The sequence below is a fragment of the Paralichthys olivaceus genome, chromosome 4, assembly GCF_024713975.1.
Source record: "Paralichthys olivaceus isolate ysfri-2021 chromosome 4, ASM2471397v2, whole genome shotgun sequence".
In the NCBI taxonomy this organism is placed as follows: Eukaryota; Metazoa; Chordata; class Actinopteri; order Pleuronectiformes; family Paralichthyidae; genus Paralichthys; species Paralichthys olivaceus.
In genome coordinates, this window is record NC_091096.1 from 21,780,573 (window position 1) to 21,807,362 (window position 26,790).

Here is a 26,790-nt window from a genome sequence, read left to right on the forward strand (position 1 = left end):
ATAAACCACATCATTTGGTCTTTGCGAACACAAATGATGCACGTGATGAGCTGCATATTGAGCAGTGAAGTGAGATCCAATCACAAGTGGTCACAGGAGACACCTTCATTATAAAGCCAGGTGTGAAAAGACAAAGTAAAAGCTGTCCACTTGTGAACGAATCCCTCAGGACAGATGTAAATACCGGGTCTGAACAGGGCCATTGAGTTTTTACATGACCGACTAAAACATAAGGCCCCAACTATTTTCTATTTTAAATGCAAATATGTCAGCACATGAGTAAAGGTAATAAATATCATAGTAATGTGTCTGCATTTTTAAGCAAGTCACATACTCTGTCTGTTGTGAGACTCACCTGCACATTCCTATGAATAATGGAATGAGCTCATTTGATTTATTATGATATTTTACACGTTTCTCTGGAGATTATATCTCCAGACCTACGGCAATTTAACTGATGTGCTGATTGATCTAAATGTCTCACTTGTGCTATAAACTTGCACTGTCCTCTCCAGCATCTTAGTTATAGACTGTTTAACAATCCAACAGGTTTCTTTTGACTGCGCTTCATGTGGCATCGACAGTGAGAGAGCGGTTCTGCAGGATTTTATGGATTTACGACCACAGCTCTTGTGCACAAGAACGCTGATGCTGTTTGACAGCAGCACAGACAGACAGCCACAAAACTCCCTCATGAGGGAGAACCCCGAGATGTGGAAGTCCACCTCTGCTCTTCATCCTCCATCATCCTTATTTCATATCCTTCTTGTCCTTTGCTCTTTCTCTCACCACGGAATCTCTTTCTGTCTTTCTCCTTTCTCTCATATTGGATTCCTTCTCCTGGCAGACTGCAGACGCGATTCAAATTAGATGTAGCTTGTGTTGGCTGATGTGACACCCACAAAAAATGTGAAAGACGGGATATTTATTTCTCCGCCTGCAAACAGACAAGAGTGTCACATTGTGGCTGTGGTATAGGGAGATGTCGCGCTGTTAGTGAGCTGTCGTGAATGTAATAAATAGGGCCTCTAGTGTGTGTGTCTACGTGCTAGTGTGGTCTCATTATCTGTGTGCTATGATTTCTGGGGGAAAACATTTTTGGCAGCTATTGCAAGACATCATCTACCACACATTACGCCACAGTTTGGTCTGTTGATACCACGGTGAAGGTTCCTGCTGAAAGACGAAAACTTTAGAGCTCACTTTGAGCTGCGTGGCCCACTTTCTGTCTGCCGGTGCTGTTTTATCTTCCTGCTCTCACTTTATGCCTCCATCTCAACACCTTTTGTTCTGTCCTCCACCACAAAGATTAATCATATGAATCACATTATTAAACCATTTGATGAGCTGAGCAACTTTTCATTCCTCCACCTGCTGCAGCTCAGACCTGATATGATTCGGCACAATGTTGTTTGTTTACCTTTATGTAATAGTTTGGACTATTTATGCAGCTTCAACTTTTGGAAGCTGCCAGTCTGAATACCAATCTGCTCTGTAGTGTTGCAATGCCGCTGCTGCCTCTGCACGGGTATGTACCGCTCCTGGATGGGTGCCAGACTAAGATATATGGCTGAACTCTTTAAATAGATGTCAGAAAGGTCTGCACTTGCACTTTCTATATGGAGAATTTAATATACTGTAACTTTGTTGGGCGTGAAAGCAGAGCTGAGTTAGGTCCGAGGGTATAAATGGACTGAAATGCACTGAATGTGCAAAATATTTGAGACATTATATTGAGTTGCTGCCCCTTTTTGTGGAATTCAAAAATCTAGCTTGTCTGCTTCTTATTTGCAAGGGAATTCAGGAGGGAATAATGTCTTTTACCTGGATTCACCTCATCTTTCTACTACTATTCTCCACATTTTGATATCTGATCCAGAGTTTGACTATTTCCGATCATCGTGGTGACAGGGCAGTTAAATATTGAATCTTAATATAGGAGACCAGGCAGACTGAGAGCAAAAGAGGGGTGGTTTGTGTGTGTATGTAGGTGTATGAGTGTGCGCTCATTTTGTTACCTCTGAAGGAGGTTTTTCAGCATAACACTGACTTTATCAGGACTAATACACCTTATGGGGACCTTAGCTTGTCCTATTATTGCAAAACCTTTGAAAGCTTGGTTAAGGTTGGGAATAAGTCAAATGTCAAATGTGGTCAGGTTAAGTTTAGGGTTGGGCATGATTTGGTTATGGTCATTTGGAGATAAGGTTCTGTGTACCTGACTACAATAAATGGAAATAAATTCAAAGTCTAAAGATAGCTGCACAAACCTGTGTGTGTGGTAAAAACTCTGGGACCAGTTTTAGTTTGCATTTTTCAGTGCTACAGAAAGGGTGTTGGGGCGAAGGAAGACATTCTGCAGTGCACTAAGTCTGTCTGAATGGGTTTTCACTCTGCCATTGCATGCATTGCTCCAGTTTTCATAACGGCATCGAATCACCATTTCTATTTCTCTAATTCTTTCCATCTTTTGTTGCAGGCAGCAGACTTGGCAACTATTGTTTGACACATTGCCTGTGCCAGAGAAAGCTGTGTGTGTGTGTACCTGTACATATATCTTTGTGAGGACCATTTTGAGTCTACAACCTACAGAGTGAGGACATTTTGGGAACATGAGGAAATTTTGGCCGGTCCTCACTTTCTGACCCACTTATAATGGGATGTTTGAGGGTTAAGACTTGGTTTTAGAGCAAGGGTTAAGCATTGAGCTGTGATGGTTAGTGTAAGGGACTAGGGAATGCATTTTGCCAATGAATGTCCTCACTAGGATAGATGTACAAACGTTACTGGCTAATCCATAAGCCGTAATAGGAGACTATAGCTTTTAGTGCCATTGCAAGTGGAAGTGTCTTTGCATATTTCTGTCTGGGAGCATCTAATTTACAAACTCTCAGAGGTGAGAGTGGAAGTTGCTTCTTCTTTAGATGCTGTTTGATTGTTTCACGATAGAAAAAGCAAAATTCAGATTGACAGCCATGTATTTTGGGGGTTTTATTATGTGCCTGGCTTTGTGAGGCTCTAGAGTAGGAAATTATCTATAAAACTCTATGTTAATATTCGAACAAAAAATTGAAATTTGTGCTTTGTGGATTTTCTGCAACAGCAGCAATAACCTTTTTATTAATCCACGTGCCCAAGATAGCTGAATATTTTATGACCGAAGATGGAGCAAAGAGACAATAGGTCATAAAGTCAAACACACCTGTATTAAATCTGTTCTATACTTTGAAGATTAGATCCGCTGTCTGCAGGGAGTCATTTTTAGACCAAAGGGAAACACGTCCGAAACTTCACAACCATTGAATCCAGCCTTTGAGGCACTTTTTACTAGTTCCCATTATTCCTCGGCAGAATTATTTTTTGAGGAAAACTTATTCTGTCAAGGTGAGCTTTGGAAGAGGTGCTGTGGTATTAACATTCATAAGAATGAATCAATCAGCCAGCCACTCTGAATGAGTGAAGAGACGAGGGAGAGAAAGTCCTGATGGGTTTTCTCTTTCTGCTGTGGGGCTTTAATTTTGGTTCTTTCTTGTCACTGAAATCCAGTAAGACCCTCCACCGCCTCCACTCCCCCACCCCCACTATCTCCTGATCCCATTAGCAGCAAACTCTTGGGGCCTCTGATCAACCATGCAAGGTCACTGAGCCATTGACAAAAGACACCGGTTAAAGCATTCGATTATGGCCGTAAAGGTCCAGTAGCCTTTAAATAAATGATAGTATGAATGAAGTTCAATCTGTGGCCTCATTGCCAGCCAAATAATGCAAAGTTAAAGGAAGACGGTTGAGAAGAGACTTCCAGAGATTTGGATGTGTGCTAAATATGATGCATTTTACATAGATTATACTCATCTACGAATGAAACAAACAAGCTATAATGGTTTAAGACAGGGTTGCTAATCCTGGGATGGACACTAATGCCAACCAATCGTTTCATTCAGGCCAAATGTTTATTAGAGTTCATCATGAAAACTGGAATCTGGTTGTAGTGATATCAATCCTCTTGTCTCAGTCTTGGAAACAAATCAGGTTTGGCGTTCAAAGTGTCTAAATATAGCTTTAATTCATATGATGATAAGTGATTTGAGTAGTAGGCTATCTAAAAAAATTAAAATGAATCATGATAAGTATTACATTTGTATCACAAATACTTTCAGAAGGTTATTTCCATAATTTATAACTTCAGCTTTCATTTAGTTAAAATCCGACTTTCATTGAATGTGGGAATAAACCTTCTGGACAGACTCACATCTGTTAACTGCCTCCCTCCTGTCTGTGTGTGTATGGTGGTTAGTGTCATTGATAAAGAAGCAAGATCTTCCTGCAAATGACTTCCACACTACGTCATATGTCAGCATCAATTAACCTCCAGCCACCGAGTCTGCAGAGGTCTGCAGCCAAACTCTGCTCAAGCCAAGAACCGCAGACAGTGAAGATAATAGGAGGATGTGTTGCTGAAGGGCTGAAACAGTAGACACACTGAATTGCAGTGTATCTGATAAATGAGCAGCTCATTTTAGTAGTTTAATAAGTTCAACGAGTTTGTTTGTCCCAAATGTGCACATTTTTAAAATGACTGCACTTTATTTGATTTAGCGAGAAAATAACACATTTGTCCACAGCTCAGTACGTTTTCTACACCATTCCTTGTGTTCCTGTATGGTAAGAGAGTGTGCTCCCTAGTACTTCAAAATAGTGTTCATCTTTTTACTCTGTCTATTATATGTTTTTGGAACCCCTACTGATGCACATGGATCTGGAACTTACCTCTGTAATTTTGTAATTTTTATTATGAGTGAATGTAAATCATATTTGCAACGAATGGAGTTAAAATCAAGATTTGCTAAAACCTTTTTCACTTAACTTGTTCACAATCTTGCCTGTCTTTTTTTATAGTTCAGTATTAGTTACGGTAGAATCACCAATTTTCCAATTCCCAAAAGTGCACTCCCACACATACAGCCAAACTGTGCAGCCTGGAACCATATGGTCCTGCCTTTCCTCCCCTCCTCCCATTTAATCTTCACTGTAGCCACTGTCCCCAGCAGGAGATCAGACACACTCGCGGCATGTTCAGGGCCAGGGGTTACGCTGCAGTTATTAACTCTGTCTCTGTACCTCACATAGCGTATGTGCAGGAATTTGCAGTGTATATGACTGAGAATATTGATTATTTTCTTTATCTACTGGCTACAAGAAAAGAAGCAGCGTATCCTGGATTATTTCAGCTCTTATTCATGGTGCTGTGAAAATGTGTGATATATGTCAGAGTAAAGTTACTTTAGAACTTTATCTTGAATTAGTGGTGGAATTAGTTGATGTAATGGATTCCACGACAATTTAAGGACCATGTTATTAAACTGAGTTGTAACTGTGATGTTAGCTCCTTTAAATATCAATGTAAAGACAAGTTTTGCCAAAACAACACCAAAAAAGTTTTATGCTTGGATGAAGTGGAAAAGTACTAATCAAATCAATCATGATCTGCATGAAGTATATGACTTAAACATCTGATGATGAGAAGAATGGCAGCAGATGAAATCATCTATGGAGCGACAATGAGACTATTACTTTTCTCATATTAATACATGAAGTGTTTTGTGACATCTTCTTCTGCAATGGTTCAGTGAAACCAAACAGGAGAGGCTCCACCAGCTGTTTATCTCAATGAGCCAACTCCTAATATTTGCATAATGACAGTGGATAGAGACGCGCAATCATCCACATTTCCTTTGCTGCTTATCTTGAATTTGTCTTGAATTTGTGTAACACTTATTGAACGGCTGCAATCTTCAACCCAAACCCATCAGCTGACACTTGTCTTGCCAGGTGACTCGACCAGTGGAGGAAATCCCTCTTCCTCACCTTGAACAGCTCTTTGGTTGCTTTGACAGCACGCTGCACATCCTTGTCCTTGTCCTGCTGAGTGATGAGAAGTCATCCATTGAGTTTTGATGCATGTGGCTGAATCTGAGCACAGAGCGTGCTCCTGTATCCCTCTGCATTCATCTTGTTGTTTCTGTCAGCAGTGAACTCATCCATCAGTAAAAGCCAGTGTGTCTCTTCCATTGGAGTCGTACATGCCTCAGCAGTAACAGACTGACCGCCATGATTGACTGCTCCTTCTTATGCTCACTTTCCTCTCGGGCTGATCATTTTTTATATGAGAACGTTGATTAGAATCTACCAGCCGGTGTGTTTTTATACCTCTGTGCTGGTGACAACCTGTGGCTGAAGGCATTAGGTTTTCGCGTTGTCCAGCTGGCCGTCCTCCTGTCCCAGTCTTGTGAACATGATATCTCAAGAATGCCTCCAGGGAACTTTTTCATATTTTGTTCAAATGTTCAATTGAACGCTATAATGAAGTGATTCGATTTTGGTGGTCAAAGTCAAGGCCACTGTGAATGTTTTAGGTCTTATGAATGCAACATCTCATTAACACCTTGAGGGAATTTATTGAAATTTGGTATAAACTTTCAATTAGACTTGATTAGAATTTCAAAGATAAACAAGGTAAACAGAGCAATTTTTTCCCTTGTGAACATGTTATTTTGCCTTGAGGGAATCATTTCAAATCCTTCTGATTTCAGTGTTCAAAGATAAAGGTTATGGTGACCTTGTATGAATTTAGAAATTAAGTATATAGACATAAACTGCACTGTTGAGTAAAGGCATTTAACCACAGGGTTGTAATTCTAGTCATGAGCTACAGTATAGACTTTCTGTTCTTGAGGTTCACCAGCTGTTTGCATGTGGTGAACCTGTATACATGTACCTACGTCCTGTCTTGACTTCTCTGTAGTTATAAAGGATTTTCCTTCGCCATGCTCATGATTCTTCATGCACAGCGCTGCTCCTCTGTCTGCTAGTTCTTTGGGTTCACTCTTTAAAAATGCAGGTGTGTAGTGAAACTAGAAAAACGTCAAATCAACTAACTTTAATTTCACTCTGATAGATTTTTTGGGCCTCATTATTATCCTCTTCACTTCAGTTAAAATGGAAACTCTCAGTCTTCTCCGGTGTGTCAGCTCTTGAATAGTGAAACCACTCACAGCTGCCCAAGAAAAATTTAGATGCCAAGTATCCAGTTACTTTTTAACCATTGAAATTTGGGCTACATTGAAAATAGGCTATATCTGTGTATACAAAGAGGACATGTAAGGGTTCAACAATGTAGACACCACATTGGTATGTGCCATAGCTATTGTGCAGCCCAGTGTTGCTCCAGTGATCCGTGACAAAATTTATTGAATCGAATTCTGGCCTTGTCTGAGTTTGCTCTGTGCAGCGTTCTGTTCCTGTTTGTCTTAACCTGCCGTCACGCCTTTATTTAAGCTTTCTCATATCCTCTGTATGTTAGAACAAAGTCTAGATTTTCTGTCAGACCAGCGAGGGCTGCCTGGATGTTTCTGCCTCGTCGCTCTGCAAGTGCCCAGCAGACTGTGACCGAGGCTCGCGCATGGGAGTGGAGGCTGGGTGTGCGTGGGGAGGGGCATTGGGTCTGGCAGCTATAGATGGAGGAGCAGGTGGGGCGGACCGGCTCCTCCGACCCCTCACATCTCCATCTGGACTGTGGGGGTGGGGGGTGGGGGTTTGTCATTTAGGAATGCAGGGCCAGAGCAGAGGAGCAAATTGCTTTTTAATCGATCATATTCCCAGTAAAAGCCACTCCCAGCTGCCACTTGCCTACTTTCCATTCTATTTATGGACGCTGACCACCTCCGACCACTGTGTGTGTGTGTGTGTGTGTGTGTGTGTGTGTGTGTGTGTGTGTGTGTGTGTGTGTGTGAGTGTGTGAGGGAAAGAAGAGGAAGAGAAGACCATGGCAGTGAACTTTATTGACCACTTCAAGTCAGTGAAAACAGAAATAAGTTTTTTCCACTCGTCTTAAGTCAAAGCCTGTGTGGGATGTGTTTGTCTCATCCAAATCAGAGCGCTACAAGGGCCTTGTAATAGTCGTGTGGTTACAGATGACATGAAGGCCGATAACAAGCTGTTTGATTTCAAGCTGTTCCTTTGTATCTGCAGCAGACAGTGATTCTAGGGCAATGAAACATGAGCATTAGACAGTGCTCTGTTGACAACAAAAGGAAAACCCTCCCCACTATTAACCGCCACAGAGCTCCACTCAAAACATGTCATGTGCCTTAATAGAAGCCCATTGCTGTAATGTGATCATTTTCCCAGCTCCAGTTTCTTCCAACTATTTTGAGTCTGATGCCCAGTGTTGAGTCTGACACCAACAGGCGCTACTGTGCAGCGTGCACCCGTAATAAATTATGACTCAGCCCAACGCTGCCACTGATCTTTGGATGTATTTTCTAAGATGCCTTTGTTTCAAACTAATCTGCCCCCAGGGGCTGTTGAGAAGGAAGTTTAAGTCTGTGTTTGCTTGCTCTGTAGAATACATCTTTTCTGTTCTTTTCATAAAGCATTGAATCACCCCTTTTGTACAAACAACACCACAGAAAAACCCTTCAGCTGTAATGGTGTCACATAAAAGATCTTGCAAAATGCCAGTGAATGAGGCGGCCGCTTGCAAGCACTCCTGTCACTTTTCCCTCGCAGGCCTCCCAGGAATTGCAAATGTCGTCCCATTCTCAACAAGGCAGGGTTTGTTTTTTTTTTACTTTTGACCGAAAATCTGTTTTTGGGTGAGCTTTTCTTTCTCAGCAGTGCACCAGAGAATGTTTAATATGACTTTGTAGAAGTTACAAAAGAAGAACCTAAATTAGTTTAGAAAATCTCTGTCACGATTATTAGGAACTTCATCTGTTTCGTTCGCGGCAGCTCTGGGAGCTCAGCGCACACACAACACAACCGAATTAAGAAAACATCTTCACCGAAGGGATGAACATTTCACTGATAAAACTGAGTCAGTGCAAGCAAATAACAAATGCAGTGGGATCAGCGTTTCTGCATTTGGTTGTGTTTTTATGTATTCATTTAGTTGCAGTGCGTCGTGCTTCTACAGCCATCACAGTCTTTTACTTAGACACTGTGGATATATGCAACATGTGGCATTTTCACATGTAGCAGCCACGATGTACATTTACTTTGTTTCTGTAGTCAGGTAAATTTTGTACTCTACCTATGAAGATTTATTTTCAGTCACTTTTTATCAAACTAAAAGCATTATGAGGTTTAAAGACTTGATCGACTTCAAAATGGGTTAAATCATATTTAAAACGAAAAATCATTAATTAATCATCAATGATTACTCAGTGGTATTTAGATGCTGTTTCAAATTAGAGAAATGTAAATGTTCAAGAAACAATTAGTGAAGACTAATTGATTAACAATCAAAGGTTTAGCTCCATAGAACAGCTAATGTTTAAAACGAATATACTGAACACATGAAATGGATAATAGTAGAAGTAGCACAATGAGGAAGGAAATAGGATGTGAAAACTGCTCTAGTTTTATCTGCTCTCACTGATTCATGAATGTTTGTGTTTACCGATTGTGATTAAGCTGCTTATGATGAAAGTTTGAATAGAGAGGCATTTCACAAATGTTTTGATGAAAGATGACTATTCACTTCTTCCTACTTCTCTTCAGACATGATTTATTTATTTTGAATTTGTTGTGAAATTGCTGTGCCTTTTTCTTACTTGCTTGGTATCTTAATTACATTTTTATTTAGAACATGTCCACAAAAAAAACCTAACCCAGAGCCTAAATATATCAGCAAATATTTCTACTTTCTACTCTAAAACATCTTTACAATGTATTTAATATTATTGCACCTATAATGGATTCAGAAGAGAATTAATTAATATAACGATACAAGTATTTTCAGCAGCATCATTTGCAGCATTCTTTATTAATATACCAGAACTATTCTAGTATCAAACTAAATATACAGTAAACAGAGTTAATGATGTAGTAGACAAGAGGGAATAGGCTTCCCTCACAAGTTGTTGCTTTTGATATATTTAAAAGCAAGTACTTCTTTCTCAAGTAGAAAAGTAAATGTGTTACTTTTACTTGAGTACATTGTTGTCTATTTATTTTGAAAACTGTTTCCTCCACGGGTAGCAGCAGTGCTCAGCTAACTGTTACTGAGGAGACAGAGAGAGAACAGAGTAAGTTGAACAGCTCAGGGAGAGAAGAGGGAGGAATGATGGAGAGGGAGGTCAGGTGCTCAGCTGGAGGTCCTTTATTCTCTCTCTCCGTCTCGCCCCCTGACCAAACTGGACACCTCATGCTGCTGCTGTCCTCAAGTAAACCTCACTGCCTTTTATTCACGTTGTTCACCACTTCACTAGTTCCTCCAGCATCTCATGGTAGACTGATAATATATAAACCGGATGGCTGTACTTACTGTAGAAAAGAGTCACCAGCAAAGACAAACAAGGTTGGGCTCTCCCTCCGCAGGCACTTCTCTTTATGTGTGGACATTTCTCGTCTTCTGGTTTCCACAGCATCTGGACAGTGTGGATGTGCGTGCCTTGTCTCTCTGAGTGATCATTTTGGAAGTTGGAAGTGGTTTTGAAGGGACTAGTCATAAGGCTGTTGTCTTAATGGGCCTTGTTTAAGTCAATATTCCATCACCTGCATTGGTTTGACTTTAAAATTAAATGTTGGGGGCATAGGTAGCACTGATTAAAAAGGATTTTCTCATCGGCTGAATACAGTTAGTCAGACTGATATCTTCAAGAGTTGTGCATGTGTACAATCTAGACTTTCTTGTGTTTCTTGAAGACATTTCATTGGCCTTTATAAATATATTCAACTGTTTCCCAAAATGCCAAAATAGTTATTTCAAGTTCAACACGGAAATCTCACATTCGTTTTTCTCTGTTTTTCAGGTGGAGCGTCTCAAGTGTCGTGACTCTGAAGTGATAAATGTTAACCTTGCCTGATTTTTGTATGGGTCATTCTCCTCAAACAAAGGTGAGTTCATCCTCCTTTCAAACTGTTGCACTGTGGTTCACTTCATTACATTGATATAACTGCTATCACAGTCATAACTGTGCAGTGTTCAGACTCAAATACAAATCGAATTTAAATATGCTGAAAAAACCCCAAAAGATATAAAAGACAGCACACAGAGAATGATGGACAGCAGGTGTGATGTGTTTTGGTAGCGGGCTGGATTCTTCAGGTTGATGATTTGATGAAGCCAATGTCATGTTTTATAATAGTTTGACGTCCTTGGGTCCTGGGAAAGGTGCTTTATAAATTCAAGCCATAATTATTATTATTTTTGTTAGCGCAGAGTGAATTTGAGATGTAGGCGAGAACTGGGATTACTTTAGTATCTGAAACCATCTTTGGCCAAATGGGACCCAGTCTGCCATTCAGAATAAAGTCCCCATTTACATTCATTCACATACATTCACCAAGTACAAACAACCTTTACTGTTGTATCCTGTTCTGGATTTTCTCCACACAATCTGAATAACTGCTGTACTGTATGTACCCAATTTCCTTTCAGTGACTTTCTCGGGCTGCCCTTGCTTTCACTGCTTTCTAAAGTGCTGATGTTCTCATCTCAAAGAGGCAGAATCATGTTTTGTTGCCACCTGACAAACAATTCAGGCCTTGATGTTGGTTGGTTGCCTGGGAGCTGTAAACTGAAGTTGAACCTCTCTGTAGAAGAATCGAATAAAAAGAAAGTTCAGCAAAGTGGTCAGCCTTTTCGTTCGTCACTTTGACAAAAGGACTCTCTTTAGTCGTTGATTTAGAAGAAGTCGTTACAGTGTGCTGTTTCTTCTTTCAGCGGAGAAAAATCTTAATCTTGTTCCTGGCAACCCAAAGCAGTCGTTTGGTGACGTGGCTAGGAACAAAAAGCTGATCCGGACTCCAGGTCATGTTTTGTTTGTGTCATGGTCTTGTACTTTTCTTTAAAGGGGGTGAGCTACTGCGCTGGCAGTTTTTGAGGAACCAGTACATCACCAGAGTTGTGTCAGTGCAACTGAACCGGGAGTTGCAGCCTGGCCCCTGATGAGATATCTGTTCAGAGACACAATGTGGTTGAACAGTTTTGACAATATATTCATTGATGTGTGGCTTTACAACATTAGGAAAGACTTCCTGTATGGTTCATCAGAGGTTGGAACAGTGTGTTTTAAGAGAGGTCAAATCACACACACACTCAACTGCTCCTGAAGCTTCTTGTTTGGAGTAATCCAATGAATGAAATTTAAGAACTTGCCTACATGTGTGAATTCTTTTTCAAAGAATTTCTATTCCTTTATGAGGAAGAGATAATTTACAGAAGCAAGGTAAGAAGCAGACTCAGGCCCTGTTTACACTCATATGGATGTTTTCACAAAATACTTTTTTCTGCTGCGTTCGAGCCTCTCATTCACAAACACCTTTGAAACTGCAGATTTTCATAAACTCTGTTTGAAACTGAGAATTTGGGAATCAATATAAGATAATAAATATAATATAAAGATAATCAGCTCTCTGAGCATGCTCATAATATCCTTCTGTGGTATTTGATGGTTCGTTGACTGTATCGCCACCGACTCACACCATCCTTGGTTGAGCGAGTGGGAAATATCTGTTCCAAAAAATATCTGGAGTAGACAAGGCTTTATTTTAAGGTTAGTGCATCTTATGCAATTGATGGTGAATGTTTTAAATTTAAGTAATGTCCTCATCCCTTTTACTTTTTTAAGACCAAGCAGAGCAATAACATTTTGTTGTGTATTTGATTTCATTTCAGTAGCATATTCCTCTTTGTGACTTCAGGTTATCTGGGTTAGATACTTTACTTTACAGTTGCATAGCAACAGCAAACAAATGCGCCACTCCTCACGATCTTTAACCTTCTTGTTTTGTTACAAGCCGCAGACACACAGCTGCTCTTTGCATTCAGCTGTTGTACGTGTGATCACAGCACAACACATTGTGATATTTTTTGTAAAACTTCAGAAGCTGCTTCAGGACAAATATGTAAAATCACCCTTTTGTGTACCTGCAGAAATGGTCTGGGCTACACAGGTTCAGCTTGTAACTCTCACTTAGTAAATCCTGGTCAGGGGAGGTTAAGTGCACTGACATATAGGGACGCAGCAGTTATCCATCCAGGAGCACCACTTCTCAAACCAAGGTCATTTTACCCTCAAGTCCCACACCCCCCAAAATGGCATCGGTTTAATTAAGTCTCTGGAGCCTCGCTGAAAAAAGACCATTTTAATAATGTGGAAATACAAAGTGATCTAGCGGCAAGAGGCCAATTATGACTGTCACTGACTGCATGTGTTGTGTGGACCAATATGACTTTTAACTCTGGTTCTCAAAGGTTTTATGGAATATAACATTTAGGAAAGCAACTTGTTAAATATCATTTATGAATATTTTTCATTCATCGCAGTTCATTTATGTTGTTATGTGTAACATGGCAGCACAGAGGCATTTTATGGTGTTACGAACCAGAATTCATTCCTCAAACATATTGTATTGTTTGTAGTGCAGAAGGGAGGGAACATTCCAACTGTGGGTAGACAATGTGAAATGTACATAATAAGGATTTATAGCTTGTAAATGTTGAACAGAACCGTGGCTGTATTGTGTGTGATATGAACTCAGTCTTGTTGTAGTGACTAGCATAGTACAAGCATAGTTTCCTGTCCCAGTGTGTATAAAGTAGGTATATTCTCTGCAGGTCATACCTGCTGAGTTACATTGTTGACCTCAGTTCTCCACCCATTAGATGGCAATTCATTTTCTGCCAATCAACTAATCCATTAATCAGCTTATATCGTTTAATAATTGATTCATGACAGGTAATGTTGGTATGTGGTTTCTGAAACACTTTTATTATTTGCTGAAATGTCCGAATACCCATCAATAAATGAAGTATTCTGGTGTACATCTCTCTCACTGACCGACCTGCCTGCCTGCCTACAACCCTGCCCATACTCTCACTGCGCATGACCCGAGTCCTCAGCCAGAGAGAATTACACCACCGAATCAGAGACCATAGTCAGAGGTCACGGTACACTCCGCCTCTAGTGTCAGTCAGTGCACATTCATGTGTTTTTGGGGCTGAGGGGAGGGAGTGTGATGTACTGGTTGCATTTTTTCAAAATGAAGAATGCTTTTGCCTGCTTTTTCCAAGATTATCAACCCTAGCTTTAATAGACAAAATAATGAATCCTTTATTCAATAATTGTGGATGGGGATGGTGGATACTGATCATGGATAGTGGTGATGGATCGTGATTGTGATGGCAGCTGATTGTGGACCATGATTACAAAAGATTGCTTTGAATATACAATATGTTTGTGTTGTGACTTGATGAATTTCACAAATTGGTGACAAGCCAACTGCATGACTAACCAGTCCATACAGTACAGTATATTCTGTTCCTCTCCATGTACATATGTTCCATGTTCAGTTGTATCATTTTACTGTGTAACTTGGTCAGTTCAGGAGAGATATGCCCGAGTCAATAAATAGCAGCACATTTATAGCAGCAGGCCTCTCGTCCATCATTCCTTCACACAACACAAAATAGTTTGAGTGTTTCAGTGTCCGACTGAGCTCAGTTACATCAAGTGTGTCTGTACACACGAAAAAGTGTGACATTAACAGCAGGTAGCCAGTACCTATTTCAGTTCACATGCATGTCACACACGCTAATGCTAAAAGCGTTCACCAAAGCTCAGCTCCGTCCTGCACTTCAGCTGAAAGGAATCTTCAATTGTTCCAAAATGTGTTGACGTTACCTCTCCTGAGGTGATGATAGAAGAGGAGGAGTTTTAATAAGGCAGCCTTTGCCAGGACTACTTAATTTTTTTGCCATCGATGTTTGTCTCAGTCACTGACACCTTTGAGAAGCCAGTGTTTTGTTTTCATTTGAAGGAAGAGGCCACCGCTGGCCCTCAGCCCACTGAACAGCAGCAGCCATGGCCTCTTTTCCAAATAATTGAGATAGAAGAGGATTTATTAATGTTAATCATATTTTTATGGTGCGGATACACACTCATTCAATTTTATTTTTGGTGCCTTCCCTGCCTCTTTCACACCACATTTTTACATGATTAATAAGAACAATTCCACAGGAGAATTTCTACTCCAAGTGACATTTAGGCCATGTCGCCTTCAGAATGATTTCTTGTCAGCCGGTCCCTCAGCTTCAGGAAGTGTTCAAACACTGGTTCTTACTCATTTTGATTCATTCAATGTCAGAATGAGCCTGAGGCTGCTGTTTATCATTTTATGCACTGAGGGCATGTTAATGGGCCAAGGAAAACGACTTTAATAAGTAAATGTACACCAAGTGAGAGGAGCTGTTTTACGACTGGATCCAGCTCCATGAATCGGTTGAGACAGGGTGAAATGGGTTTGTAGCCATGCAGTCAAGTACCGCCCACAGTCGAATGTGCAATCTTTTTTAAGAAATTGCACGTTGTAATGATGAAGCCCTCAAGTTATTCCTGTCTGTATTTACTGCAGTAATGAGTGTAACCGTGCTTAGAACATGGCATTTCCAATACCTCATGTGCTGCGAAGCACCTATAGAGTGGGAATTAAAACCTCTTCTGCATCCTTAAAAGATTGCATGTTGGGCTTCAGAAAACAGCTGGGATCAGGAGATGTGGCTGGTGTAAAGCGGATATTTGCAGAGGCTCCAGACGTGAATGTGGTCGGGTTCGGTTGTAAATCCGAACCAAAGTTCATGTGTAAATGCTGCACAGTCAACCTGCCACTGCTGCAACTAAATATACTCCTGTTCTGTCACACTTTAATAAGACTATAGAAATGCTTTGAGACCAGCTGCTCCTTCCAGTGGAACAGTTTGAATAGCATTAAGGCAAAGTGTATGTTTACAGCTTCTCTCAGTAATAATTACATCCCCTTCAGCAGTGCAAAGAGAACATGCACTTAGCTCCAGCAGGCCCTGCGTTGCGGGGGATGATTGTGGGTCTTTTATTAAATGGTCACAAATTACGATCCCACCCCCAGGGTGACTGCCGTCTTCAGTTTGTGACTCGCCACACTTTCTTTTTTATTTGTGTTGCAGTGAAGAGTGGCAGTGTTTCCCCTGAGCTGAGCCTCTGTTGTATTGGTATGAAAAGGTTGGGCTCTTGCTCTGGTGGCAGAAAATGTCACCGTCCACCACCAGACTATGTTTCCAATCTCTGGTGTCTTTAGGGGCGTGTTTGTTTTATTTCCACAATCCCTGCTGCAAACAGTGAGGGGAAATATAGCTTGTCTGGTTCTCAGAGTAAAGATTTTCATTACAAACTGGTAAAAAGTAGACTGGACTTATAGAGTCTAGGGTCACTGATCTTGGGACCATGTCCCTATAACCTTGCAGATGACTCTTAGGAGTGTACCGGGGCAGGCGTACTGCACCTTTGTCATGGTGAGGAGAATATACTGTATAGCTGCATTCATGCACTTAGGTCCAGATAATTATCCGGAGGGGTGACAAGCGGGAATGAAAATATCCTCATCAGAGGCACTGGAGTTTCTGAGCTTACATACAACAGGAGATTATTCAATGCGAGTGGGTGGGCATGTTGATGATGTTTCAAACAAGCGACAGACACAAAGAAGATTACAAATATCTCAGGGCAGATTCCGGTGTAGATGTGCTGTAAACAATAACATGTCCTGCGCCACCCCTCACCTGAACACTCCAGAGATGACTGTGTTGTTGTGAACACATCCGGACCACATTGTGCTTATAGTACACAGTGATGAAATGGTTATGGTGGGAATTTTTCCAGGGCCACATTTGCATTACCTTGCATTACATTTCTGTTCCTTTTTTATCCACAGAGAAAAACTGAGCTTTATTAGGTTATAATATTATGATTTATATATCAATTACTTTCACTGTGACACATTGGGAGAGGATCCACCCCCTCAGTCTGACTCCTGCAGCTAATTAGCAGCAGAGAGCAGTTATTCTCGAATTTCTGAGATATATTGATACTGATTAAAGTACAAGGTCCTAATCCTGACTTTCTGACTTTACGTTGCTTTCTTCGGCAAACACCGAACACATCTGTACCAAAACCATGTCAATATCCACAGCAGCACCCACAGCCTCTAAGGGTTATAGCCACAGCTGTGGTCAGAACCAGAGGCTGTACTGTCAAAGCTTAGCTTTTATAAAGGAGCAATGAGCATCATGTAGAGTGTCAGATCATCTCTCCTTTCTGTAGTGACTGCAGAGTGGAGCACTTAGCTGGCAGTGTCTAATAATTCTCTTGAAGATTGGCCTAATAACTAAGCATATTGTAAGGTAATTCCTAAGTAGTTCACTGTGACCTTTCAGGCCCCTGGAGCGCAGGGTATTAAATAGTGTTTTAAAGCGATTCATTCTAAACTCATATGGTCCTTTTCATATCATATCATTAAGGATAGGGATTTTAAAAAATCTCCATAACCGTGCCCATCAAAATGCATTTACATGACCCAGTATGGCGTCTGCCACATACTGCCAAGTGCTTCTTCACACACATGGTTGTTATGTTATTTGTGACAGTAATTAGCTTCGACCCCATGCTGTGGCAAAGCTTGTTTATTTGCAGTGGGTGCGTTCTGTATGATGGTGGGTAGTGCAGCATTGTCCCTGCTGTGGTGTCTTGAGACTGTATATTTGGATGCGTGGTGGAGATGCAGCAGAAAGTGGCAGCGGCACAGAACCAGCAAGCATAACTAATCCAGGGATCTCCTGTGTGATGTGTACGGCTGGCTGTCCTTCACGCCTCACACCTCACCGATAGGGACCGCACACCCACGGCCTCACAATGGGGGCGGGTTAGAGCCTTGGATACAGATCTCAATCCATTATCGCCACATATTGTGTAGTTTAGACTTTCCTTTAGGGGCCCAGCAGGTAGCATATGAAGTCTGAGGTTGTTTTATAATAGGTACAGTTCGATTTTCTTTGAATTGGATATTTTGGGATCATTGTTATCCATAATAGCCTCTACAAAAGAAAGATAAAGCAGAACCATTGTTACTTCCACTCATGGGAATGCAGTGGACTTAGAGAGGGGACATCTTTGCTTGCTTGCTTTGATTTCAACACAAATATAATATTAAGAATAAGAATATAATATAAGAATATTTGAGATTATCCCAATGGCTTCAGTTATTATACTGAGATTTTTTATGTGTCATCTTATAGAGTCTGTAACTTTCCACTTCACTTTATATGAAGTCCTTGTTAGAGCTACAGCCCTTCAGAGACCTGCTAATTCGGTTTTAATATTGCAGCTTCATTTCGCCTGTCATTACAAAACTTACAAAATGATACACGAGGACACTGAACAAAGCCTCGTCCTATTAACTGCCAAAGGAAAGAAACTGGGGGATGAACACTGCCTTGCTATTAATGGGATTTTTCAGCTACAATGAGAGGAAGCTCCCTGCTTCTGATTGCCTCCCAACTGATTTCAGTTCCTCCATCATTTATACCAGTGTGTTACTACAAATACTCAGTATTCATTGGGTGTTATAATCCAAATATATCAAATTTTTTTTACACCACAGACAAGTAACAAAGAATCAAGACTCACCTAAAATCATGTCACTTACATTCCTGAAATGTTTTGTGTCTGAATAACTTTGGTCATGTTATTTTGTAAATATACATTATAACAATGAACCTTTAAAACCTATTTATCTGCCTTCTGCGGAATAAATTAAAAAATCACTTGAAATCATTATTTGAAAAGTGAAATGCTCACAGGAATATATGATCTAATTTAAATTTGAATCAGTAATCACATAGACAACCAGAGCAAGTAATTATTTATCGAAAATACATTGAGTGTTTTTTCTTTTGCCTGTGTCTAGCATTCACTCTCATTTAGTTTTGATTTGGTCTCCACCAGCTGCCTCCTCAGCTGCTTGATGCTCCACTGTGTTCACCTTTCATTTGCAGTTTGTTTATCTGCTGTCTGGTGCTGCACAATGTGATTTTTCTAGCTTGAAACAGCTGCAGACTGACAATGGATGCAATTAGCTGAACAAAAAAACAACTACAAGAAACTATGACCAAAAAGATGCTAAAATGCTCATATAGTCGAGAGGAGAGTGATTATTCTCAGTGGGTTTGTACCTTTGAGTGACCCCCACATTACACATCATCCTCTGCTTCATGTTTAGAGTAAAGGTTGTCAAGGCTTAAACTGTTTATAGATACCAAAAACATTACATCCGTCAGCCACTTACTTTAATGCTTAAGGAATACAATGTACAAATTTTCAAAATAGGTTTTGGTAAAACTTTTAGTAACCAACTGAGTTTGTAGCTTTTTCTTGGATGCTCTTTCCTAAGTCGTAACAATAAGAATGGAGTCCAACTATTTCTATTTTTCACATGTTTGTTCGTGGACAGATCGACCCAGTGAAGCCAGGCCAGAATAAACCTCTCAGTGCTGACTCTGCGCATGCCGCTCAAGATACAGCCTACTACCTTCATTCTTCTTTTATTTGAAACCCAAGTATTATTTTATTATGTCAGCTTAACACACTGACATGCTTTCATCTCTCATAAATGCCTGTGTGTGTGTTATAAATTAACTTTTATTCTGGTATTTTGGTATAATTAGTACAGTATCTATTGTGTGCTCAAGTATCTGTAAAGTGTGTATGTGTAAATTACTGGGTTCTTTATAATTGTATATGTTTCCTGTGTGTGTGTATGTGTGTGTGTGTGTGTGTGTGTGTGTGCATGTGTGTGAGGAAGGAAATTCAGCTTCCAGTTCTGCAAAAACACTGCACTGGAATGTTAATTGGTATGAGTGGTCCGCCTCTCAGATAAGACACAAGGCTGCTTTTAATAAACCAAAGATCAGGATGTCCAACTGTCTCGCCCCTCTGAGACAAGGGAGAGGAAGAGGGTGTGTGTGTGTGTGTGTGTGTGTGTGTGTGTGTGTGTGAGTGAGAGTGTGTGTGTGTGTGTGTGTGTGTGCATGTGTGTGTGCAAAGAGTTTGCTGCCCTGCCCCTCTCCCACTCAGCTCCACATTTCGTTGCCTCATAACAAATAGAACAACAGACATATCACTGAGCGTGAGGTGATTCACGGGGAGACTCAGAGCGCATGTATTATTAAAACTGGAGTGGCATGGTTTTGAAGTTATGTTAATGAGGAACCCTTTGGTGCCACGAATTGAACCGTTATTTGAATATTTTCTCTGCCGGTCCCGCCTCCTCTCCCTCTTTTCTCACCCGTACCTTCTCTTTTCCATCTCCTTTTCATTCCACTACAGTCACACATTCAAGGACGCAGAGTTGGCATGAGGCTGTGTTCATGCTGTTTAAGGGAGGTGATGGTAGATTAGATAGCAGCTAAAGAAAACTCAGCACGGACTTCTGACAACAGGCTTTTACCCCCACGTGCAACCTATACTAAAGAGCTCATTTTAATGTTAATGTCCTGCTTCCTTACATACTCCATATACGTGTCTCTACAGCACACATGTCATATATTAGAATAAACCACATGTACAATATGTATGTATGCATACATATGCAATGCACACATAACCCCACACAATCATCCCTCAGTGCAATAGAAGAGAACCACAGGATATATACATATCACAGAATGATGAGCTTTGATAATCCTTATTATTATGTAACATCCTTACAGTCAAGCAGTGAAGTAGTGATCAGATGAAACAACTTGCATAATAAGTAACTTTAGGAGTCAGTCTGTAGTCGGCTCTAAAGCCAATAGGTAGAAACACAGTATGGATGTCAGGATCAGTGAAACATGTCCTTGTCTTTGTTCCCTGGTAAAACCCTGGTGGCTGAGAATTAGTTGCAAAGAAATACTGCATTTTTCCACTTAAAAATCATCTTCGTCCATTACTCACCTTCCGTGCTGCCGAAACCCTGATCCTTGCCTTCATCGCATCCACTATCAACTATTGCAGTAGCATTCTTTATGGTACATCTACCTCACAGACATGCTCCACCACTATACCACTTACGCAGCCTTCGCTCCTCTGATGCCAACCTCCTCTCCATTCTGCACATGACCAAGCTTTGGATCTGGGGTGACAGAGCTTTCTGAATGGCTGCCCCCTCCCTCTGGAACTCTCTCACCCAACACATAAGAGACTGCACCGACCCGTCAACTTTCAAATTCCTACTCAAACCTCCAAACTCTTCAGAATTCCAGGAAATAAGCTATACAAATATAAAAATATACTAGTGAGACTGTGCAACATCCGCTGGGATTGACTTCACTCCACCTGCAACCCTTAAAGGTTAACTGGTTTCGTCAACAAATGGATGTCTGGGCTTATTATTAGTGTCTCTGGTTCATTTTAATTTAACTAGAGGAAATGTTTTAGATGTTCAATGGTGAGAGGCATTTTTGAAGTGATATAACACTTCAGATAAATGTGGTTGTTTCTCCTTACAAGAACTGGTGACTCATGTACTAGCTTTGTCATTGATCCCCTTTCATAATTTCCTTTTAACTGTTTATTCTTAAATGTCAGTTTTTGCAGATAATGAAGTCTATGTCGCCTGCAGGTTAGTTTATGTAAACTTTAAACATCACAACTAAATGCTGAACCTAAACCTAATTCTAACCCTTAAACCAAGTCTTAACCCTTAAATAACCCTTTGAATTTGTCCAAAATGTCCACACAACATTTAACTGTCTTCATAATAATGGCACACACACGCAGCCTGAGCCTCAGTAGTTCGGCTGTGGTCGTGGCGGTTAATCTATCATTACGCTTCAGATTGAGTATCTCTCTCTACACCCTGAGGCTGAGTGCAATGAGTTGAAATAACAACCGATGAAACAGTGTTTGGACTCTGCAACCTTCCAGTGCTTGCAATGTCAATATGCTCTCCCACATTTGATTTGGTGAAATGCACAATAATCTTGGAGCAGCTGCAGTCTGACTGCTGCTATTGACTTGTGAAAGAGGGCCAGGGATTATTGTGTTGTAGAGGCAGTGTAAACTTAAGGTGGTGGATGAGGCATGTCTTGATTGCAAATAATAACAAAAAAATCGCAGAAGTGTGTTCACAGACGCTGAGAATGTTTGTGTTTTGTGTTCATGTAGCAGGGTCTCTCCTACAAAGCTGGTGGTAAAAGTCTTTTTCAAGTCATTTTGAATATTTGAGACAGTCTGCAATTTCAATCCATAAGTCACAAATTTAAAAACCCTCTTCAATATTATAGAGCTTTTTACCCATTCCACATGTCACCTGGACTTAAGGATGGTCTGACTGGAATGTGGTGGTCAAAGGTTAAGGTCACTATGACCTCATGTCCCATTCTTTTATTATGAAGGTTAAATCTTAGGACCACCCAAAGGAATTTTATCGCATCAACAACAAACTTTTTGCACAGATTTTGAAAAATTATCACAAAACACAAAAGACAAATAAAATAAAAAAATGATGATTTTATATACAAATTGTCAAAGGTCAACTTCACAGGTGATGTCACATCATTTCCTGGTCACTTTTCAACACTGTAACTCAGAGAAGAGAATATTGTGATCATATTTCCTGAAAGGTGACAGATTGATGGGGGCATACAACCACGAGGAGTTGATTCTACTCCATCGTCATCTTTGTTAGGGACCGTATTTAGTTTCAAACTGAATGAATATTTCATCCTTTTTGGAAACATGCTTATCTGTGAGTAAGATGAGAAGAGTGATCCCACTCCTGTGAACATGATAAATAAAAGGCTCCAGCCAGTTGTTGAGCTTAATTTAAGGATTAGAAAAAGTTCTGTGCAGGTCAGGGTTTTGTTTTTTTCTATTCATTTTTATGTCAGTGTTTTGTATTTGTGAAGCTCAAATTAACTGTTTTGAGAAGTGCTATATAATTAGAATATATATATATTTTTTTCTTCATATGTTGGCAGACAGTTTTTGTTGCCTCCAGGCTGTTCCTATCTGTTTGCAGTCTGTGCCCACTGCTGAGCTAAGCTAATCAGCTGCTAGCCATATCCTCAGATTTAGCGTGAGATGTGAGAGTGGTATTAATTTTCGTATCCAATTCTCGTCAAGGAAGCAAATGAGCATTTTTTTCTCCGAATGTGGAACAAGTTCAAACAGAAATTGTTTGGACTGCAACAGTTTGAACTCTGGGGAAGTGAAGGTATGTCAGGCAACAACCAGCTGCATGTAAATATACAGGTCACTCACTGTGTGAGTGCATGTATTTGTGAGATGTCAGATAGGCGGTGCTTTGCTACCCTCTCACAGCTGTAATGGCACAGAACGGGGGGGGGGGCACCACTCATTGAGCTCTAATTTCACCAAGCTCCACACTGAAGTGACCTGCAAATGAAGAGCACTGTGTATATGAAGGATGCTCACTCAGGTCAAGCAGGACTCGTACTGTCGTGATGATGCATCTTGCTGCACGTGGAGTATGCACTCCAAAATCTCTTTTTTCTGGTTTTGTCTTTCACAGAGTGCGTAGATGAATGGCAACTTGTCAACAGATGTCAACATTTAGCGAGTAACTCACAAGTGAGGATCAAAACACAGCTCTTTGAGATTTTTCAGGCTGGAGGTGATTTAGTTTGATTGCTGACGGGTGACAATTTCTCCCTCCACTGACTCCTCGTAGAGGCTCACAGCGAGACCTCCGGGCCCCAGAGAGACCACACACGGAGCAGGGAGGTGAAGGTCGACATAGTCTCTGCCTCTCAGCCGTTGATCTCTCTCATTCTTTTCAGGTGGTTTGTGTGTACATTTCATCCCCCAGGACTCATATTAGACCACCTGCTAAAGACTTGAGGCCCTAATATATTCTATAGTAGTTCTATAGTAGTACAGTTCTGTGTGGCTCCTGATCCAATCTAATCTAAATGTTGATCTAGGGATGTAACGTGAAACATGTCGGCTTGGAACTTCCGCCTGTGTTAGAATGACAGTGACAAAAATGTAGGAATATAATTTTCATAAAAAAAATAAAAAAACAATATACAGCCATTAATACACCATGAAATAATCCAGAACTTTCCATTTTTAAGAACAGAAACCAGAAATAGTTGTGGTACAGAAGGATGGCAGGAGTTTTTCCCTGTTTACATTGACACACAAAAATCCAAGGTATTCATCACACTATCTGACTGTCTGACTGAGATTGCTACCAAGATTTTATTAGACCTTTCTCACACAGTGTGACACGCAGTGAACCTGCAAGATTGCTGTTATCGCAGAGTCCATAGGAGCCTATCTGAGAGCGAGTGTCTATAAACTTGGGTTAAGCCTTAAATGATGAAGGCAGCAGATGGTCAGATTGTCTAGTGACCGAGCAATGAATTGTAGTTCATCCCATCACTAGGATTGAGTGATTTTGTTTTGCTTCTCTTTTATCTAAAGTTTCTACGTCAGTGAACTTTATTGCATTTCACCTTGTACCTTATTAAAGGGGTACTCCAAGCACTGAGGATTTACTTTTGAGATAAAAGTTGGCTGCAATTGTTTCAGCATATTGTCTTTGTATTGGTCATGCTCATACCTTGTATGTGTCATAGGTCTTATTAAACTTTTAATACACCAACTGACACTACACCAACTGTTTCACAACCATTACAAACAAATGCAGTGTCAGCAGTAATATGGGCGTTGGACCACACCCTTGTGGTGATGAAGGAGCTGAGTTGCAAGGCAAAGCTTTCGATTTAGTGGTCTACGTTCCAACCACCAATGGTCACAAGCTCTAGGTAGTGACCGAAAGAACCAAAGGTCACAACTAAGTGGCCTAAATTCGTTTTTTCTGTTGGGTGGCTGGGCTCAGCCTTAGAGAAAGGTTGAGGAGTTCAGACATCTGGAGGGAGCTCAGAGTAAAACCCTGCTCCCTGATGTCGAAAGGGGACAGTTGAGGTGGTTCAGACATCTAGTTGGGAAGCCTCCTGGGCACCTACTGTCGCAGTTTTAACAGGCATCCCAACCAGGGATAGACCCTGGTGTAGACCCAGAAGTTGCTTGAGGCACTACATTTACCTTGGCAAGGAATGCCTCTGGATCCTACAGGAAGAGCTGGGAAGTGTGAATAGGGAGAGGGCCGTCTGAGAAACACTACTTGGCCAACTACCTCTGTGACCCAAATGGATGGATGGGTGAACTTTCTGATCTGAGTAAAACAAAGTAAAAACACCCCTCTGTCATTCCCCCTCCTGCCCTCTTCTTCTTGAATAAGGGCAGCAGAGTCGGACCAGGAACGACCACTCCCTCTGTTCTCCCTAACCGTCATTGTCTTCCCTTTTCTCTCGCTTAACACCCTGTGTTCTCTCCCGCTCCCAAAGAGTCAATGGGGGCCGCTGAATGGCCTTGGCATCAAAAGAAAAGGAATACAAAGTTGGGAAGTGTTGGTGTTACTTCCCGTTATCTCCTGGGATACAGACTGAGAATCAATAGTTTTTCATTAACCTGACTTCCTCCCTGCAAACGACTAGGTCTTCTAGCATCTGGTGCCAGTAAATGCTCCAGCTGTGATAGTGTTGGAGGATACCTCTCTCTGTCTTTAATACTCACTCAAATAATTGTCAAAGTCAAACCAAAGCATTAAAGAAAATGTATTAATCATTAAGATCTAAAAGGCTTGATTATAGAATTGGAAGTGGCTCTAGGGTTGGATTACTGCATGTCAGCAAGTCAGGTGTCTGCTTATGGATGATCAATAAAACCTCCAATCCCACACACTGCCGCAGCAGTAGTTGAAGCCTGTTGCGCATGTGTCCAATCATGCTCCAATCCAATCACAACCATGCTTAATATGAACCAACATACAGAAGTGACTAGTACCTTCAGAGCAATGAGTGTGGAGGTGGGAGAGGATTGACTGTTTATTTTTTTACAGAAGTGTGTTGTAAAGTCTGCGTGTTGTCACTGCTCGGGAGCAGATGCCTCATATCTAAAGTCAAAGTCAGGGGGAAGTCATCCGGTGCATTGTTTATTCCCTGTGGAGTTTCCCTGGAGCTGGGGCCTAAATGTATGCCCAGCTGACTGAGTGACTTGACCATTGACGGTGCCATGAGTGCCCTGAACATATTGTATATAGGAAAGCTGTTTTTATTGAAGTGACATGGACGCTTCTCTATCTGTTTACTCTCCTGTACTGTTGCTTTATGAAGAAAACTTAAGAAAAACCCGAAAACTGATTATTTTTTATATCTGTTTTTCCTTGTTCGAACTGGATTGAACTAAACTATATTGGACTTGTAGGGCAGACTAAACACTATGAATACGTATTGAACTCAGACAGTGAAAGTGAGTAGTGGTTAGATTAATGTTAGGGTTAGGCATAGGTCATGGTTGAGGTAAGGGTTAAGGTTTTAATTAGCTGTCCACAGTGAATGGAAGTCAATGCCTCCTAAGTCCTAGTAAGGTTTGTAAACCTGCAGATCAGTGATCAGTGACAGGGAAAGCAGGTGTACATGAGTAACTGGGCTTTGTCATGACATACAACATGATCAGAGACCAGTCTGACATGATGCGGGTGTGTGTGTGTGTGTGTGTGCGCGTGCGCGCATGTGTCTTAAATGTTTTACCACATGTAACACATGCACTGGCTGTGCTTTGTGTGTAAGTGTGTATTCTTTACTCCATGTAGCTCAACCTACTGAAACCTGAGCAGATGGTAGGTTCAGGTTTGGTAATGGCACAGTCACAATAAATTCCCTGCGGGATAATTTACTCACGTAGTGTGCACTAAACCAGGAAAGGACGGGAAATAGCTTGGGCAAGGTTGTAAACATAAACTGTAAGCTAGCATGCCTAGCGTGCTAAAAACAGCAATCTGTCAAACTACAGCATTTCATCAAATACTCAACTTCATTTACATTCTGAAACGATGTGTGGT

General features: G+C 40.9%; 1 protein-coding gene across 11 annotated transcripts in view; it reads left to right on the forward strand.

Moving 5' to 3' along the window:
* The window catches only part of arvcfb (ARVCF delta catenin family member b), a 217,629-nt gene that overhangs the window by 38,352 nt on the left and 152,487 nt on the right, over nucleotides 1-26,790 (forward strand). For all 11 annotated transcript variants that reach the window (XM_069524213.1, XM_069524207.1, XM_069524214.1 and 8 more), the window contains exon 2: nucleotides 10,815-10,899. The gene's annotated coding sequence lies outside the window, so the exon portion shown is untranslated. The remainder of the gene's footprint in view (nucleotides 1-10,814; nucleotides 10,900-26,790) is intronic.